The sequence below is a fragment of the Argentina silus genome (assembly GCF_951799395.1).
Source record: "Argentina silus genome assembly, chromosome: 3".
In the NCBI taxonomy this organism is placed as follows: domain Eukaryota; kingdom Metazoa; phylum Chordata; class Actinopteri; order Argentiniformes; family Argentinidae; genus Argentina; species Argentina silus.
In genome coordinates, this window is record NC_139657.1 from 31390487 (window position 1) to 31408026 (window position 17540).

The window sequence follows — 17540 nt, forward strand, 5'->3', positions numbered from 1 at the left end:
TTTTTTTATAAAATATGATCAAAGGACATGAAAGTGCCCGTAGTCTAAGAATCGCCCATTTACGTAAGTGGCCAATTACATATAAATATCCTATGTGCCACATAAACAGTGGAAAAAGCAGTGAAGCCCTTAGCAGACATAGGGGAAAATGTACAGTATATACAAACATGTACAGGAGCAGGACGTATTGTGTCTCTGTTAACACAGTTGTGTCATGTGTAATTGTGTTAAATGATCCATAATAAGTGCTGTCCAGTTTCCTCTATATTATATATAACATGGTGAATAACTCTTCAGATATTTCTTTAAGGCCAATATCAGATATATCTGTCAAGCTCTAATTACAATGAGCTGTCCTCCCATTTCTACCTCCATCAGCCTCCTGTTGCACAGTAATGAGTGATAAAGACACCTGATGACAAGGATGAGAAATGTAAAGATCACGGTTTCATCCAAGGCCCATCTACCTTTCATTCAAATTATGCTAAGATTATTATCATTGGTGATTTTAACCTACATGTGGACAATGAGACTGACTCGACAGCCATGGATTTGATGAATCTCTTGAATTCTACGGACTTTATTCAGTGAGTTACTGGGCTCACCCATAACCACTGCCACACCCTGGACCTAGTGATTACAAAGGGTCTTACTCCTGTTGCATCCTCTTTATCTAGCCATGTCGCTGAGCAGATGAGATTCATGATGATGAATATGAATAGTACACCATCAACAGCTTCCTCCTGTGATAATGATTTAGTAACCAGCTTCAACACCAAACTAAGGGCAACTATCGACTCTGTAGCACCAGTCAAACAGTTTGATTGATTTCCTGGTGAAATGCATTGCGGACATATGGATGTCACAGAACTAGTCATTGGAGCAAAAACCGAAAGAGAGAAACTGTCTGCATACTTAAAGACACTTCTACTTACAGTAACACTAAGCACCAGGCAAAAAACAGAGGTGTCACCATTGACTCAGATCTTAATTTTGAAACCCATATCAAGAATGTGACTAAAACATATTTGTATCACTTAAAGAAGAGTAAGTAAGTTTGTCGGAAATCTGCCATCGTGGAGAAATTCTGTCTGAAGTTGTCCAAACGACAACATCCTCCCTTATAATAATATAACCCCCCGAAATGAACTTGCAGTGTTGGACATTAGCTGTTGTGTTTCTGCATGCGCACACGATTGGAAGAGGCAGCCCTCAGAGACAGAAAGGTGAGTCCACTCCCCTAGAACACCCCTGGCAGTAACAACATGTTTATATGCAAACCGAGTGTCCAGGTAGGACACTCCATTTTAAAAAGCGTGTTTTCCGAACCAAAACAGCGTTTGTAAATGAAATATTTATTTCAAGGGATCTCGTTCCCTGATCGCTACCGATTAAAGATAGTCATTACAACCTTTAGGAAGCTTTTAAAAAGGTTGAATATTACATGGACCTTTACAGAACACAGCTGTAAAGGTGCAACCTTTCCTCTCCCAGGCTGACACTGAGAGACGAATGCATGCTTGTATTACTAGCAGCCTTGATTACTGTAACACTCTCCTGTCTGGTCGACCAAAGAAAGCTCTTGGCAAATGATACAGAATGCAGCAGCACGAGTCAGATGGAGAGCACATATCATACAAGTCTCTGCACTGATAACCTGTTAGTTTTATAATTTATTTTAAGATGATTGTATTAGTTTAGAAATCACTCTATGGTCACGCACACCACTGCATGTCAGACATGCTTTTAAGGTATATACCCTGTAGATCCCTCAGGTCCTCAGGTACTGGCCTTTTAACTATTCTGAAGATTCCAACAACACCTATCTACTTCCTGTTTCAAATGAATAGCACTGGGCAGAAGTCTGCACAGGGATGCTACAGACACATTAGCATACTGCAAAATACTGTCACCTATCTAACCATCTGTTCCAAAGCAATAGTAATAGATACTGTAGGAGTCTGCAGTGCACAGGGGTTACACACTCATCAGTACCCTCTAAAATACTGTCACTATCATATTTCCTGTTCCACATGAATAGTACTATATAGGAGTCTGCAGAGGGGTTACCTTGTTGGGAAACACAGTGTCTATCTCCTCCTGCAGCTTGGTCATGATGTGAGGGCTGGTTGCCAGATTGTAGGCCAGGAAGGACAGAGAGCTACTGGTGGTCTCATAGAGTGTTTCCACAGTGTATGTCAGTCTAATCAATGAATTCGATAGCTTCATTTATTGAGCACAAAATGATTTAGACTGAAAGCTATATGGGGGCAGTTGTACCGACTGTGAGGAACAGTGGGCTGAAGATGTCAAACTTGAGCATTTTCTTGATGTTGGTCACAAAGGGGTCAGAGGGGTTGTGGAGGGAGTCGATGTCGACACTGAATGAAGTGCTGACGACCTTATCCATACTGTATGGTCCAAAGAACCTGGAACACAACCACACAATCTTTGACCACCAGAACCACAACCACAAAATTAAAGGGGGAGTTCACTGAAATTACAAATTCACCTTATCTTCTCGGAGAGAAATACTCACTCTTTTAGTTCAATGGGCTCTTCGTTATCGGCCGTCTTCTTCAGATTGCTGACCAAATTACCAGAGTGCTGCTTCATGATCCCGAACATCTGAGTTGGGAAGGATACATGGAAAAATATGATGATTGATACATGGATTAATATGTGCAAAACATGGGTTAATATCATGTTTGAAACAGGAATTATTTTAATGTTTATATAGCCTGAGAATATACATTCATACAGGATACATTATGTATATAGTCAAGGAATAAGTGACTCCAAAGATGAACTATTATTCTATACTCTGTCATCTGACCACTGAACTTATCTAAGATAAGATTAAATATACTTTATTGTCCCGGATGGAAATTTGTCTTGGACAATTAAAGTTGCTGCTTCACACAACAACAAACAACAATGAATACACACTATACACATAGTACAAATCACATAAACACACACACACACACATCAGAGTTGTTAGTCATTCATTTATTTGTGTTGTTGGAATGAATAAAAGAAGGAGAGGAGAGATGGGACTGTACCTCTTTGATCCGCCCACTGGTGAAGGAGGGAGACAGGACACTGCGGATCCGTCTCCATGTATCATCCTCAGCGATAAACACGGCGTCATACAGAGGCCCGTTGAGATAGAAATTCTAGAAAAATAACAATGATTATATACTGCAAAATTAACCGAATATTAATAATGCTATAATAACAATGATATTATCTATTTAATAAGCCCTTATGTTTTTTTCCCCATACAACAACTTCAATTTAGCGTATTACCCTCCTGTTAGTGAAAAGGGAGTAGCATTCCTTGATGAGGATGGTTTTGATCATGGCTGTGTCCATGATACACAGGACGGGCTGACGGCCATCATAGATCCTACAGACCAGCAAAAACAAAGATAGTTAGATATACACTCACCCAACACTTTATTAGGAACACTATACTAATACTGGGTAGAGCCTCCCTTTGCTCTCAAAACAGCCTCAATTCTTCGTGACATTGATTCCTTTGAGATTCTGGTCCATGATGACATGATTGCATCACGCAATTCCTGCACATTTTTCAGGTGCACTTTCAAGATGTGAATCTCCCGTTTTGCCACATCCCAAAGGTGTTCTATTGGATTCAGATCCGGTGACAAGGAAGGCCACTGAAGAACACTGAACTCATTGTCATGTTCATGAAACCAGTTTAAGACGACTTTTGCTTTGTGACATGGTGCATTATCATGCTGGAAGTAGCCATTAGAAGGTGGGTAAATTGTGGCCATGAAGGGATGCACATGGTCAGCAACAATACTTAAATAGGCTGTGGCATTCAAGCAAATATACCGTAGATAGAGACAGACAGACCCATCACAGATCCTGCACTCTTTGAAAAAGTGCTACCTAGAACCAAAAAGGGTTCTTCTTCCACTGTCCCTTTGAAGAAACCTTTTGGGTTCCATGTAGAACCCTTTCCACAGAAGGTTATACAGTACCCTGCGTAAGTAATGGGACAGTGAAGCATTTTTTCTTCTGTTTGGATTTGAAATAAAAACGTAGAGATTTTTATTTTTTATTTGATGTACATATTGGTTTATCATTCAGAAATTACAACACTTTTATGCATAATCCCCCTATTTCAGGCTACACAAAAGTGATAGGACAATTGGCTTGACAAGTGTGTTCGTCAGGTGTGTTCCGTCACATAATTTGTGCAGTCTGCTATTGGTGTCTTGTCAACATGAGGACCAAAGAGATGTTATTAAAAGTCAGGGAAGCCATTATGATGCTGAAATATCAGAAAAAAAATAAACATAGCCAAAACCTTAAACCTACCAAAATCAACAGTTTGGAACTTCATTTAACTTCATTAAAAGGAAAGAAAGCACTGGTGAGCTCAGAAATTGCAAATTACCTAGTAGGCCAAGGAAGACTTCCAGTGGATAACCAAAGAATGCTCACCATAATTGAGAATCATTTATTTACATCTTGTCAGTCCAAGTACAAGTAAATGGCTCCAAACTCATTGGACGGCATTTCATCATACAGCAGGACAATGACCCAAAACATACTGCCATAGGAACTAGGGAATTTTTCAGGGCCAAAAAGTGGAAAGTTGTTGACTGGCCAAGTCAGTCTCCAGATTTAAATCCTATAGAACATGCATTTCATTTGCTCAAGAGGAGACTTAGGGCAAAACATCCTAAAAAAACAACAACAGTCACTGCAACATAGGTCTGGCAGAGCATTACCAGAGAAGATACCCAGCGTCTGGTTGGGTCAATGGGTCACAGACTTTTGCACCTTTGCATACAAAGGATTGGGGACCAAATACTAAACATGAGTGCTTAATTTAGACATTTGATAATGCAAAAGAAGGAAAAATGCTTGGGCACCAAAATGGCTAGAGCCAGCCCTGATTAACAGAACCTTTATCGAGCGCACAACATCACATTAATGCCCATAGGAAGAATGAGAATAGAGTATCAACAAAATAACCAATTTAACACAATTTAAAACAACATACGTCTGTAAGTTTTAACCATACGTTAACGTGCGTCAAGGACAACGCGGGAGAATGATGCCCGTGATGGGCCTAACCCAAAACTCAAAGAATATCTCGCTGTCCCTCTCCTTAAATATCATTCCCAACAAAGGACAAGGTGTTAGATACATTACAATAGCAAAGGAATTGACAAATGGTGAAAGCTGAAAAATCTGAAACATAGTCAAAACCTTAGACTTGCCAAAATCAAGCACTGATGAGCTCAGCAATCGCAAATGGCTGAGGCTTCACTGCAAGATGCAAACCACTAGTTATTCTTAAAAAGGATAGTCAGGTTACAGTTTGCTAAGAGGTACCTAAAAAGCCTGCAGAGTTGTGGAAAAAAGTCTTGTGGACAGATAAGATGAATATTATCAGAGTGATTGCAAGAGGAAAGTTTGGAGAAAAAAGGATCTGCCCAAGGTTTACAGCATACCATCTCATCTGTGAAACATGGTGGAGGGGATGCTATGGTTTGGGCATGTATAGCTGCCACTAGAACTTGCTAACTTATCATAATTGATGATGTTACTGCTGACAGCAGCAGCAGAATATATTCTGAAGTGTACAGAAATATCTTGTCTGGTCGAGTAAAAGCAATGCTTCCAAATTCATTGGATGGCGCTTCATCATACAGTAAGACAATGACCCAAAACATACTGCCATTGGAGCTAGGGAGATTTTCAGGGCGAAAAAGTGGAAAGTTCTTGACTGGCCATGTCAATGTTTGGATTTAAATCCTATTGAACATGCATTTCATTTTCTGATGGTAAGATTTTGGGCAAAAACACCTCAAAAACTGAAGATGGCTGGCCTGGCAGAATATCACCAGAGAAGATACCCAGCACCTGGTGGGGTCAATGGGTCCCAGACGGTTATTGCATACAAAGTATTGTCGACCAAATACTAAATATGAGTGCATAATTTCGACCATGTATACCAATACTAGACAAAAGAAAAGAAAAGAATCTAGCAAAAGCAAACTATGTTCTGACAGGGTTTGACTCATCTAATACGACATCAGATCTGGATAGGTTCCTTGATTTCCTCTGAAAGGTGACATTGGCATGAAAACATGTACACAACATCAAGAAGAAACCATTGATTAAAGCCAAATCAATTGACAGAGGCATGGCAGAAAATGTGTGTTGTCTCTTTAAAAGAAATGTTAAAAATCTCTTTGTTTTCCCTGAATGAAACAAAGCACAGGTGTTTAAAAGGCCAGCCCCACCCCTGATTACAATGATCCACACATGGAGACAGCCAAAGCAACATAGATCAATAAGACATCCCACATGTCACACCAGAATGTGTGTTGGCAAGAGTGTGCCCTTATAGCCAGGATCCACTCACCACCTCTCTGGTCACATCTCCCTGATGTTCGTTATGAAGAACTTTATCAAACGTTCGGATTTATCAAACGTTTGGATCACTTTTTATGCATAATCCCTCTATTTCAGTGTACCCAAAAGTAATGGGACAGACTTATCAAATGTCCAAATGAAGCAGTCATGTTTAGTATTTAGTGGACAATCCACTAGTATTTAGTGGACAATAACTGCCTGAAGTCTGCAAACCACTAACCCCACCAGACGCTGGGCATCTTCTTTGGTGATGCTCTGCTAGGCCTGTACTGCAGCCATCTTTAGTTGTTGTTTGTTTTGAGGTCTTTTTGCCTAAATTCTTATCATTAGGGAAATGTAATGCATGTTCAATTGAATTTTAATCTGAAGGTTGACTTGGCCAATCAAGATCTTTCCACTAGTTGCTATGGCAGTGTTTTGGGTCATTGTTTTATTGTATGGTGTGGCTCCATCCAATGCATTTGGAGGCATTTGCTTGCACTCAAGCAGACAAGATGTTTCTGTGCACTTCAGAATACATTCTGCTGCTGCCGTCAGCAGGTACAATCATCAATTAAGACAAGTTAGCAAGTTCTAATGGCAACTATACATGCCCACACCTAACACCCCCTGCACCATGTTTCACAGATGAGGTGGTATGCTGTAAATCTTGGGCAGATCCTTTTTTCTCCAAACTTTTGTCACTCTAGTCCATGATAATATTCATCTTATCTGTCCACAATACCTTTTACGAGACCTCTGCAGGCTTTTTAGGTACTCTTTTTTAGCAAACTGTGACCATCCTTTTTGATGATAACTAGTGGTTTTTGATGTGTGAGAAAACGTGTTCTTTATTTGAAGAGAAGACAAACTACTTCTTACTTTTAGCTATTTATTTACATGTCAGAATTCTAGGCTTGTACAAGGACCACTTTTGGCGATGAAAATCACAGTCAGCAAGCTGTTAATCTGTAACCAACCCTCCAAAATTGGATGCATTCAAACAGTCAAACAAAGTATTTACAGTATACAAAATGATTGTGATTGGCTATTTGGTTGGGGAGGAACCATGGTTTAGACTTGGCATCCCTTGTTGTTCACGGGCTGATCACACCATTCATCCCAGCTGCGGAGTCAGCACTCTGTAAGAGATAAGACACCTACTCTGGTATGTCCTCCCTAGCCTATCCTCCCTAGCCTGGTACTATTCCACTATAGCTCTTTGTGTAAGCGTGTGTTGCAACATCTTTCTTGATGACCTGGCTTAACCTCTCCATGTATTAATTCAACGTACTATGGGACTAATGCTTGATCCATCGCTCATTTGTCAACAGGCCATCACATTAGTAAATTTAGCACACTGCAGTAATGTATTTTTATTATAGCAATAATAAACTGTTTTTATAAAAATAATTTCTAACAGATGATAAATGTGTCTTCCTCTTAGTTATAAACAAACCAGAATTAAATGCATAGGTCTATGTATGGATGGATGGATGGATGGATGTACTCATTGGAACAGCTGGAAGACTTTCTCTGCATCCCCGAAAAAACACATGTACGCAAGCACACACGCACGCACGCACGCACGCACGCACGCACGCACGCACGCACGCACGCACGCACGCACGCACGCACGCACACACACACACACACACACACACACACACACACACAGGCATGTTTAAGATATGCGTAGCCCATGTTTATTAGTTGACTTAGTTGTGGGGTTAGTTTAGATACAGCGCACTATGCAACAAACAGGTACAATATCAGCACACCTCAGCATTGCTACACCCACGTGCTACCACAGGGAACTGGTACCCGCATAGTTAGATATGGTGGTCCCACACCAGAGAGAACTGGTATGTTCCAGATCATTATACGAGGTAACTAGCTAGTAAATTATTAATTACTAGAAAGTGCTCAGTAGTCCTAGGGCTACAAACACAAGCTGACCAACCCTCCTGCAAACAGGGTGCTAATATTTCTCAATATTACCTTGTCAAAGCTAGCCAAGGTTCTCAGCTGTCCGGAAACAACAAGTAACTTAGTTAGCCGTCCGTCCCAAGTGCTAGCTGTAGCCTACACATGTGACCTTGCAAGTTCTAATAATAACCTGAGGAATTATCGTCGAGCTAGGGTTCAACAATAACAAAGAATTGAGAGCTCACAGGTTAGCCTGCTAGCTCAGAGAGTTAACAGGTGCTCAGAAGGTGAAAATCGTCGTTGAGCTGAACCGTAAGATTCTATCAGAGACAATCTAACGCCCCGTGAGAATCATAGGCTGAGGTGTAGCCAGCTACAACAAGACAACTACAGTACACTTTTCAACCTAATGCCCCATGAGAATCATGGGCTGAGGTGTAGCCAGCTACAACAACACAACTACAGTACACTTTTCAACCTAACGCCCCGTGAGAATCATAGGCTGAGGTGTAGCCAGCTACAACAACACAACTACAGTACACTTTTCAAACTAACGCCCCATGAGAATCATAGGCTGAGGTGTACCCAGCTACAACAACACAACTACAGTACACTTCAGACAGTCAGAGAGTGAAGAGTGGAAAGGATGAAATGGCGCGCTTGTAGCATCCCTTTATTGGGACAGGTGATAGGCGTTGCTATCACTTGCAAGTGTGTACGAGGTGTGATTATGTGAATCAAGATGTAAATACAGTGCTCTCGGAAAGTATTCATACCCCTTCACTTTTTCCACATTTTGTGATGTTACAGCCTTTTTCCTCATCAATCTACACACAATACCCCATAATGACAAAGCAAAAACAGGTTTTTAGAAATTGTTGCTAATTTATTGAAAATAAAAAACTGAAATATCACCTTTACATACGTATTCAGACCCTTTACGTTTTTTGTTGAAGCACCTTATTGCGTATTGTGTGTAGATTAATGAGGGAAAAAAATAATTTCATCTATTTTTGAATAAGGCTGTAACATAACATAATACGGAAAAAGTGAAGGGGTCTGAATACTTTCAGAATGCACTGTATGTGCCTGTTATAGTCCCATTGTGTGATTGGTGTGTCTACTGATTTCTGGCACAGGCCTTAACTGATCCAACAAGTTCACCAATCATCAATGGTGTGATATGAAGTTGATGGATTTTAATGTTACATGCTACACCAGTGCGTGTCTAAAGTGTTGACATTGCGCGGCTGCTGCAGCAGCAACGCAAAATGATTCTTGGAGTGCTTGGAAATGGTATCAATGCTTTTTGGACGCTTAAAAACATATTCAATTAGTTTCATAGTATGGTAAAGTAATAGAAACATAGATTATAGAAATACATACAATAGTGGTACCTGTATGAAAAACAAAGGGATTGTCCTCGTTTATATTTGGAGGTAGAGGACAAACCCCAATTCTAAGATATTCAGACTTGACAAGACTCTCAACATAAAACAATGTACAGAATCCATAAATTAGAAGTTCCTTGCAGAAACAGATTGGGAGGCTATTTCTTCTGCATCCACACGTGAAACTGGTCACGTTTCTGGTGTAAGAGTAAATACTGCCATCTAGGGTTTAGAGATGGTTAACAGGAAATGGATACATTATTTTACGGATGTACTTTAGGCCTACGTTTGAGTAATTTAGCAGAAGCTCTTATCCAGAGCGACTTAAAAAAATAGCTACATTCATCTTCAGCTACATACAACACGGTCATCACAAGTAAGACTTTCTATAATAATAAATGCCACAAGCAGTCACAGTGGTAGAGAAAGGAAGTCAATTTAATTTAATGTTCAACTTAATTTATTGAACTTAAGACAACTATATAAATTGATTTGCTATGTATCCCTAAATAGCAGCCAATTGCGTTGAGGTTTCCAGGCTAACAGTGTCGGCATGTGCAGTCCCCTGTCTTATCTCTGCACCCCCACACGCTCTCAGCCAGGGCCACATCAACAAGGCTTTTGACAGAAAGGCTCGTCCCCTGGTTTGCCTGATTGTGTACCAGCTGAGCCATCAGAGGAGTCGCTCTCAACGAGAACATGAGGGTTGGGGCATATCTGGAGCCATCGTTCATCTGAAATTAAAAAAGTAACATCAGAGGGGAGTGCAAGGTGAGACAAGAATTGGACAAATTCAACTGAGAGTTGAAGGTCATGGACTAAATGCTATAGTAAAACTAGCAACAATCACCTTCATCTACTTAGTCTATAGGTTCTCTACCATCTCTCTAATCGTCACCATGCTCACCTTCTTCAATGTCTCCCTCTCCTGTTCTAGCTTCTCTTTTTCCAGACTCTGTTTCGCTCTTTCTTCAGCCACCATCACCAGGGCCTCTCTCCTCTTGATGGCCTCTATCTCTTTCTCCATCTGTTTCTTATCCTTTTTAAATGTCTCCTTCTCCTTCCACATCTTGAGCATTTCTCGCTCCACATCCTGCCCGTCTCTTTTGATTTTCATCCACTCCTTCTTTATCATTTTCAACTCTGCTCTGACCTTCTCTGTCTTTCTAAGCATCTCCATTGAGGTCTCCTTTTCCTGCTCTAGCTTCTCCTTTTCCTGGCTCAGTTTAAGTCTTTCTTCGGCCTCCATCACCAGGGCCTCTCTCCTCTTGACTGCCTCCATTTCTTTTTCCATCTGTTTCTTGGCCTTGAGAAATGTCTCTTTCTCCTTCCACATCCCGAGCATTTCTTGCTCCACCTTCTGCCCGTCTCTTTTGATTTTCATCCACTCCTTCTTTATCATTTGCAACTCTGCTCCGACCTTCTCTGTCTTTCTAAGCATCTCCTTTGAGGTCTCCTTCTCCTGCTCTTCCTTCTCTTTTTCCTTGCTCAGTTTAAGTTTTTCTTCGGCCTCCATCACCAGGGCCTCTCTCCTCTTGACTGCCACCATATTTTTCTCCATCTCTTTCTCCATCTGTTTCTTGGCCTTGAGAAATGTCTCCTTCTCCTTCCACATCCTGAGCATTTCTTGCTCCACCTTCTGCCCGTCTCTTTGGATTTTCACGCTCTCCTTCCTCATCATATTTAACTCTGCCTCTGCCTTCTCAGCCTTTCTAAGTATCTCCTTTGAGGACTCCTTCTCTTTCTCATTCTCCATCATGAGGATCTTGATCCCACTGTTCATCTCCTCCCTCTCCCTATTGAACTCATTCCTGTCCTCCTGCAGTCTTTCTGCCTTTCTGACCAGGATCTCCTCCTCCCTCTGCCTAACTTTTTGGTCCCTTCTCTTTTGTTTCTCATATTCCTCTATCTTTTTCTCAAACTCTGCCTTCTCTGTCTTAATTCCTGATATCCTCAATACTCATATATATTTTCACCTCCATTGTTTTTATGCACCTACAGTAGATAGAACACAAACAAAAATGATTGAAATAATCTCCACACACCCATACTATAATGCAACAGGAATGTCAGAAAGATTCCCCAAATGAGAATGGGATAACAATCTTTGAGTTTGCCCTTCTGAATCAGTCAACAAATACCAGTACACCGATTGGCAGCAAAGAAATGTTATTATCTATAATGTGCGTTCGGCTGGCGTCATAATGGGTTTGGAATGACTATCATGGTAATTCACTGCCTAACAACTCTTATCAGCGTTCGATGCAATGGTTCGAAGTGACTTGGTCCTGTCAGAGGCCTATGTTAGAGTCAGCAAAAGCTTCCAGTGTGGGTTGGCTGGCTATGTTTGTTGACACGCCTTGAAATATAGCCTGCAATTGTGGCCAACAGGTCAAATATCAGTGGCCATATAATGGGCACATTTTATTAACTGGAATCGGCCTGGTACAGGTAGGAGCCTATAGGCTAATAAGCAGAAGACCTCGGCAAAATTAAAATAGCCCTAATTCAATTCATGCATTTAGGTCTCTCATAATAATAATAAAAAATATATTTGATTTGGAATGTGTTTTTCATTTGTAGCCGACAATTTCAAAGCCTGTGCAGTTGAGTGCAATAGACACACAAACAAAACCACAAACAAAACACTAACAACAACAAGAGGACAGGACCTAAAGGAAGGCCTTTCTAAAGATGTGAGTTTTTAGGCATATAGAAATATCCAACGCTGAATTCGACTTAATGGGAATATCATCTCCTAGTGACAGATATCTCTCAGTGACATTTTTACGCGTCCCTTGTCCAAATGCTGTAAAGGTAGTCGGCCTATGCCGTCTCAAGTATTTACAAATACAAGTGTTATAAAACTATACTATATGTCAACTATACTACATCTCTGGCCTACATTAGCCTACCTCAGTCAGTAGGCTGTGTATAAGCGCCGAATCTTCCGGTTATAATCTCTTTATATCTCACTCTGGTAATACTGATTGCACAGGTTCAGGTTGCGTCTTAGCTCGTTATGCCACTGAACTAAAAGTTCAAGAACTTTGTGTATTATTGCAGAACATTCTCAATTCTGTGTACATATCAACGTCATAATGATACCAATGGCAACGCATTTTGGGTGGAATCCTAACTCCAAATCCGCGCGCGTAAATCTTGCATTCATGTCAATGGGAAATTGATTCGATTTACACGCGGATCTCGAGTTAGGATTCCACTGCAATACACATTTAAGTTTAAGTTCATTTGAATTTATAGTGCATTTTACCCACAATATACGGCTTACACAAAAGTAGCCTACAAGACAAATACAACATTTGAAAAAACATATTGCATAGAATCAAATTTGGGGATATACAGGGTTTTTTTCTTTATAAAGTACATTACAAACATAAAGTCTCATAAAGTACATTACAAATACGAAACAATTATTAGTCATATTTTTTATTAGTAATAATAATAAGTATTTTATATTTAATACAAAATAGATTAAATGGTGAAATTGGTGTGTATAAATATATAAAACTTGACTCATAATCCGTATAGTGCTGTTTTTGGAGTAATTACTAATTACTAGTAATTACTAGTGTGTGCGGACTGCGCTCCCTGTCCCGTCTTTCTGCTGTGGGGCAGCGGAGCACTCTGCCCCATCGTTGCGAGGGGAACAAAGTGAGCGTGTTTGGCGTAAGCAGGAAAAACCTCACGCAAATTATATTGGGTATGAATTCTGCCTAGCAACAGGTGGCGAAAAACTATTAAACGCTAATGTCGTTAACGTGGTCTGACATGACAGGAAATAATCATAAAGCAATTCAGTTCATCTACTGTACGTCTATCGCCAATGCTAGCTAGCTAAAGTTTTCACAATGAATCGTGTAGATTATTTGTTGACCATGCGGTTTAGTACATTGCCTTTGGAAGAGAAGTTGGAGATAAAACGTTTAGGGCCAACAGGAATGGTTTGACAAAAAGAGATGGCTAACCGCTACCACCTCGAAACATGCGCTGTTCTGTTTCCCATGTATGATTTTTGGTGGAGACTATGTGGGCATCGGCTGGATTCAAAGACATTATACATCTGTCAGAACAGAACAGACACCAGCGACTGAACGGCCTTGACATGATTTCCATTGAAAATGCATTGATCCAGGGACAGATGGATTTCAACAGTAAAGTCATCGAGAGGTTTGCTGAAGCAACGAACCGCCGCGCTACTTTCCTATTCAAGTGAGCAGGTCTGTTTGGACATGTATGACAAATGGACAATGCGCCGTTCACTGTAGACTATATTGCTTTTGTTTTGTAGTCATTTTAAACGTTATACTACCTGTGATATAAAGTGGAGGACTAAATGTTACGTATAGGCCTAATATCTAGACAGTTGATGGGCACACTTGTTACTTGTTGCTTTCAGAACCCTGGACTGGGCTCGGGCTGTATATTCATATAGTTCCGTTAATTAGCCTAGCCTACTTTCCGTGATTTAATGTGACTTTTGTAGTGTGTTATAGCCTCTGCACTGATGATATTTATTTCACATTTAAAATAATACAATTGATAAAACCTGATTAAACTTTCCTACAAGTTAACGATGTGCCGAATGCTTGTATTTTGATTAAACATGCAAGTTATTGAAGACACGTGTCTGTCTCATCTTTTTACTTTGTTGCAGTATAGGCGTTCTGTGTCGCGCTGAAGCGTATGAAGTGTATTCAGTTATGGGGTTTACTGTACATACTTTTTCTCTGCACTGTTCCTGCTGCAGAGGATGCGTAAACGATTTTCCCATGTTGTTTTTTGGTTGTGGTCTGTGTTTATACATTTAGGCTATTAGTTGTATCCTACTTTTCAGTTTTACAAGTCAAATCTTATGACAGATGAGATGGCACTTCAACCGATAAAATGCAGGTACATTTTGACTACTGCTGCACTACGATACCCATAGATAGACCCAATACATTGGTAACTGCACTACTTATACAGCTCATATACTGCTTATACTGTTCATACTGCATTCTATATTTATTCTGCTTATAATGTTACTGTTAATACATATATTGCTTATACTGCACTACTTATACTGCTCATATACTGCTTATACTGCACTACTTATACTGCTCATATATTGCTTATACTGCTCTACCTGTATATATTGTTCACATTGCACTTTTCTGCTTTTTTGCACTTCTGGTTAGACGCTAACTGCATTTCGTTGTCTCTGTACTTGTACTCTGCACAATGACAATAAAGTTGAATCTAATCTAACACCTATTTATTGTCATGTTTTGATGGCATGTTGTTCATTCTCATGTTATGATTTAGTTTGTGATTATACACACGTTTTTAGCGTGATGATAGAGACCCACTACCAGACGAGTACAAAACATGCACAAGTCACATGCAAATCCCTGCCCTGCAGACGACAGACAACAACTGTCTCTGTACAACTAGTCCTGGACCTCCACTATTAGACAGATACAAAGAGAGCAGCATACAGTAGCAGCAGAGCCCAGAGGCAAGGCGAGGCAAGGCAAGGCAAGGCAAGTTTATTTATATAGCACATTTCATACACAGAGGCAATTCAAAGTGCTTTACGTAAAATAGATAAAAAGGAAACAGCATGATTTTTTTTGAATAAAAACGCATAAAAGACATAAAAAAAGAATAAAAGTCACAGTGCATTTTAGGGTCACAGTGCAATTATTAGCGCCAATTTAGTTTCAATTTAAGGCAAAAGCGAAGCCCTTTTTTTTTTTAAGCCCATTTTTGAAAGTAGCCAGTGTTGAGGCTGATCCTAGATCTATGTGTAACATAATAACTGAGAGACCTGCAGCAGGGCATGTCCTCATCACTGGCTGTCTGCTTTGAGCTGGTTGTCGTTGGACTCCTGGCAGCGGAACAGCAGCTTGAGTTTGATGGGCCATATGGGCATCAGAGTGTTCTGTAGGTCCATCTCAATGGGGATCTGGTGAGAGTTGACACACAGTTAAAGTATGAAGGAACGAGTAAAACAGATGTCAGCGTTACACTATGAATGTTACCTAATACAGTGTCACTGTTACGTTCGGGTAGCATTGCACTATAAATTCAAATAAACTCAAACTCCTGGACAACCTCTCTTGGGTCGACATACATTATGAAGTCTCGAGGGAGTTTTGCAGAAATACAAATAGCTTTTTTTTAAATCTCACACTTCCATCATTTAGTAGGTAGCCTATACTGAGGATGATTGGCGCCTAGTACTGAAAAATGCAATCTGGGAAATTAAATGGGGAGTACATACTCATGCAGTACGCAAGTACAGAATTGTAGTATGGGGGTTCAAACCCGGGTCTCCCATGTGGAAGACACAAACGCTACTATTAAGCCAAGAGGACATCCTCAAGGTCTGAGGGCGACACTTCAGTTTACATGTCTCAGGCAGGGCTACCTCATCACCCGAGTGTGATTCCAAAATCACCTCTGCTACATATAGAAACGCAACAAAGTCATAGGTACAAAATTATATTTACAATCATTGTATCATTATTTTGTTTCACCTCTGTCTCTTTGCAGACGGTGAAGTTGAACCTCTGTAGAATCTCCACCATCGCCAGTTTCATCAATACCAGAGCGAATCGCATCCCGATACAGTTCCGTGGGCCCAACCCGAACGGCATGTAGGTGTATGGGTCGATGCTCTCCTTGTTCTCCTTACTGAACCTACACACGGAGAGTTCAGAGGAGGAGGGGTTAAAGAACATATCAATTAAATCACAGTAATATGATGGTTATACATGGTTGAAGAAACCTGTTTGTGTTTGGTCGTCGCATTTAGGTTTGTTTTATGGTTGTTTGTGGAACACTGCTCTTATCGTTGCTGTTGTGATTGATATTGTGGTTGTGGTTAAGATGTGGCCCATTACCTCTCTGGTTTGAACTCCTCTGGGTCTTCCCACACATCGGGGTCACGGTGCAAGGTCCAGATGGGTATCATGACGACCATACCCTTGGGGATGGTGATGCCGCAGATCTCAACAGATTTCTTGGCGACTCTTTCAAGTCGATGGGGTACAACCTGAGAGACTCGTTGATCACGCTGTCTAGATAGTCCATCTGCATCAGAGCCTCGTACTGGATAGGAGCCTGCACAGGGATATTACACTCACATGAGCACTAGTGATTGGTCGTTCACGTAGCCGTAGCCCAGAACTAACTCTTTTTCGTCGCAAATCTGAAGAGCTGTTAGTTTTTTGTGTTTTTTTGGGGGGAAATGAACACAGTACTATACTTATTCTAATCTGCATAGCCTAATTTCATGACACCTGCATACAGAACGCCATTACTTTCAATGTACATGTGTAATAGTGTCTTGCTTTTTTGTTATACATGAATAAACAAAAAAATCGCTAAATAATGTTATCTTGATAGTTAGAAGAAAATACATTTAGATTCCACTGAACAATGTAAATGATAGATGTACACAAGGATCAATCAGAAGTCAAAATGCCACTAAACTGGGCTGCTTTTAGTGGATTGACTGCTTGGAATACTGAATGTGCTATAGTCTATTATTTCCTATCACAGTCGACAGACTACAAGAAAACTGTCAGGTGGTTCAAATGTGAATAACTTGGTATCCATTCCATTAACTGTGGCCGGGCAGCACCGAACAGCCCAGAGAACATTACCATGGTGCTTTTGAATATTAGGTCCCTATCTGGCAAAACCTTTATTGATCTTATCTCAGAGCGAAAGCTGCACTGTAATGTTTTTATCTGAAACCTGGCTAAACATGAATGCATGTCAGTCTATTAGAAGTGGGGA

General features: G+C 40.4%; 2 pseudogenes across 2 annotated transcripts in view; both read right to left on the bottom strand.

Annotated features, from left to right (window-relative positions):
* LOC310802306 (cytochrome P450 3A27-like) overlaps positions 1-17540 on the bottom strand; it is a 230779-nt pseudogene that overhangs the window by 23891 nt on the left and 189348 nt on the right. Inside the window, exons 2-5 of the transcript in view lie at positions 3313-3412; positions 3066-3179; positions 2540-2628; positions 2281-2429 (exon numbers count right to left, since the gene is read on the bottom strand). The product of the transcript in view is annotated as a cytochrome P450 3A27-like (transcript). The remainder of the gene's footprint in view (positions 1-2280; positions 2430-2539; positions 2629-3065; positions 3180-3312; positions 3413-17540) is intronic.
* The window catches only part of LOC310801558, a 70073-nt pseudogene continuing 68755 nt past the window's right edge, over positions 16223-17540 (bottom strand). The window contains exons 18-19 of the transcript in view: positions 16640-16859; positions 16223-16436 (exon numbers count right to left, since the gene is read on the bottom strand). The product of the transcript in view is annotated as an uncharacterized misc_RNA (transcript). The remainder of the gene's footprint in view (positions 16437-16639; positions 16860-17540) is intronic.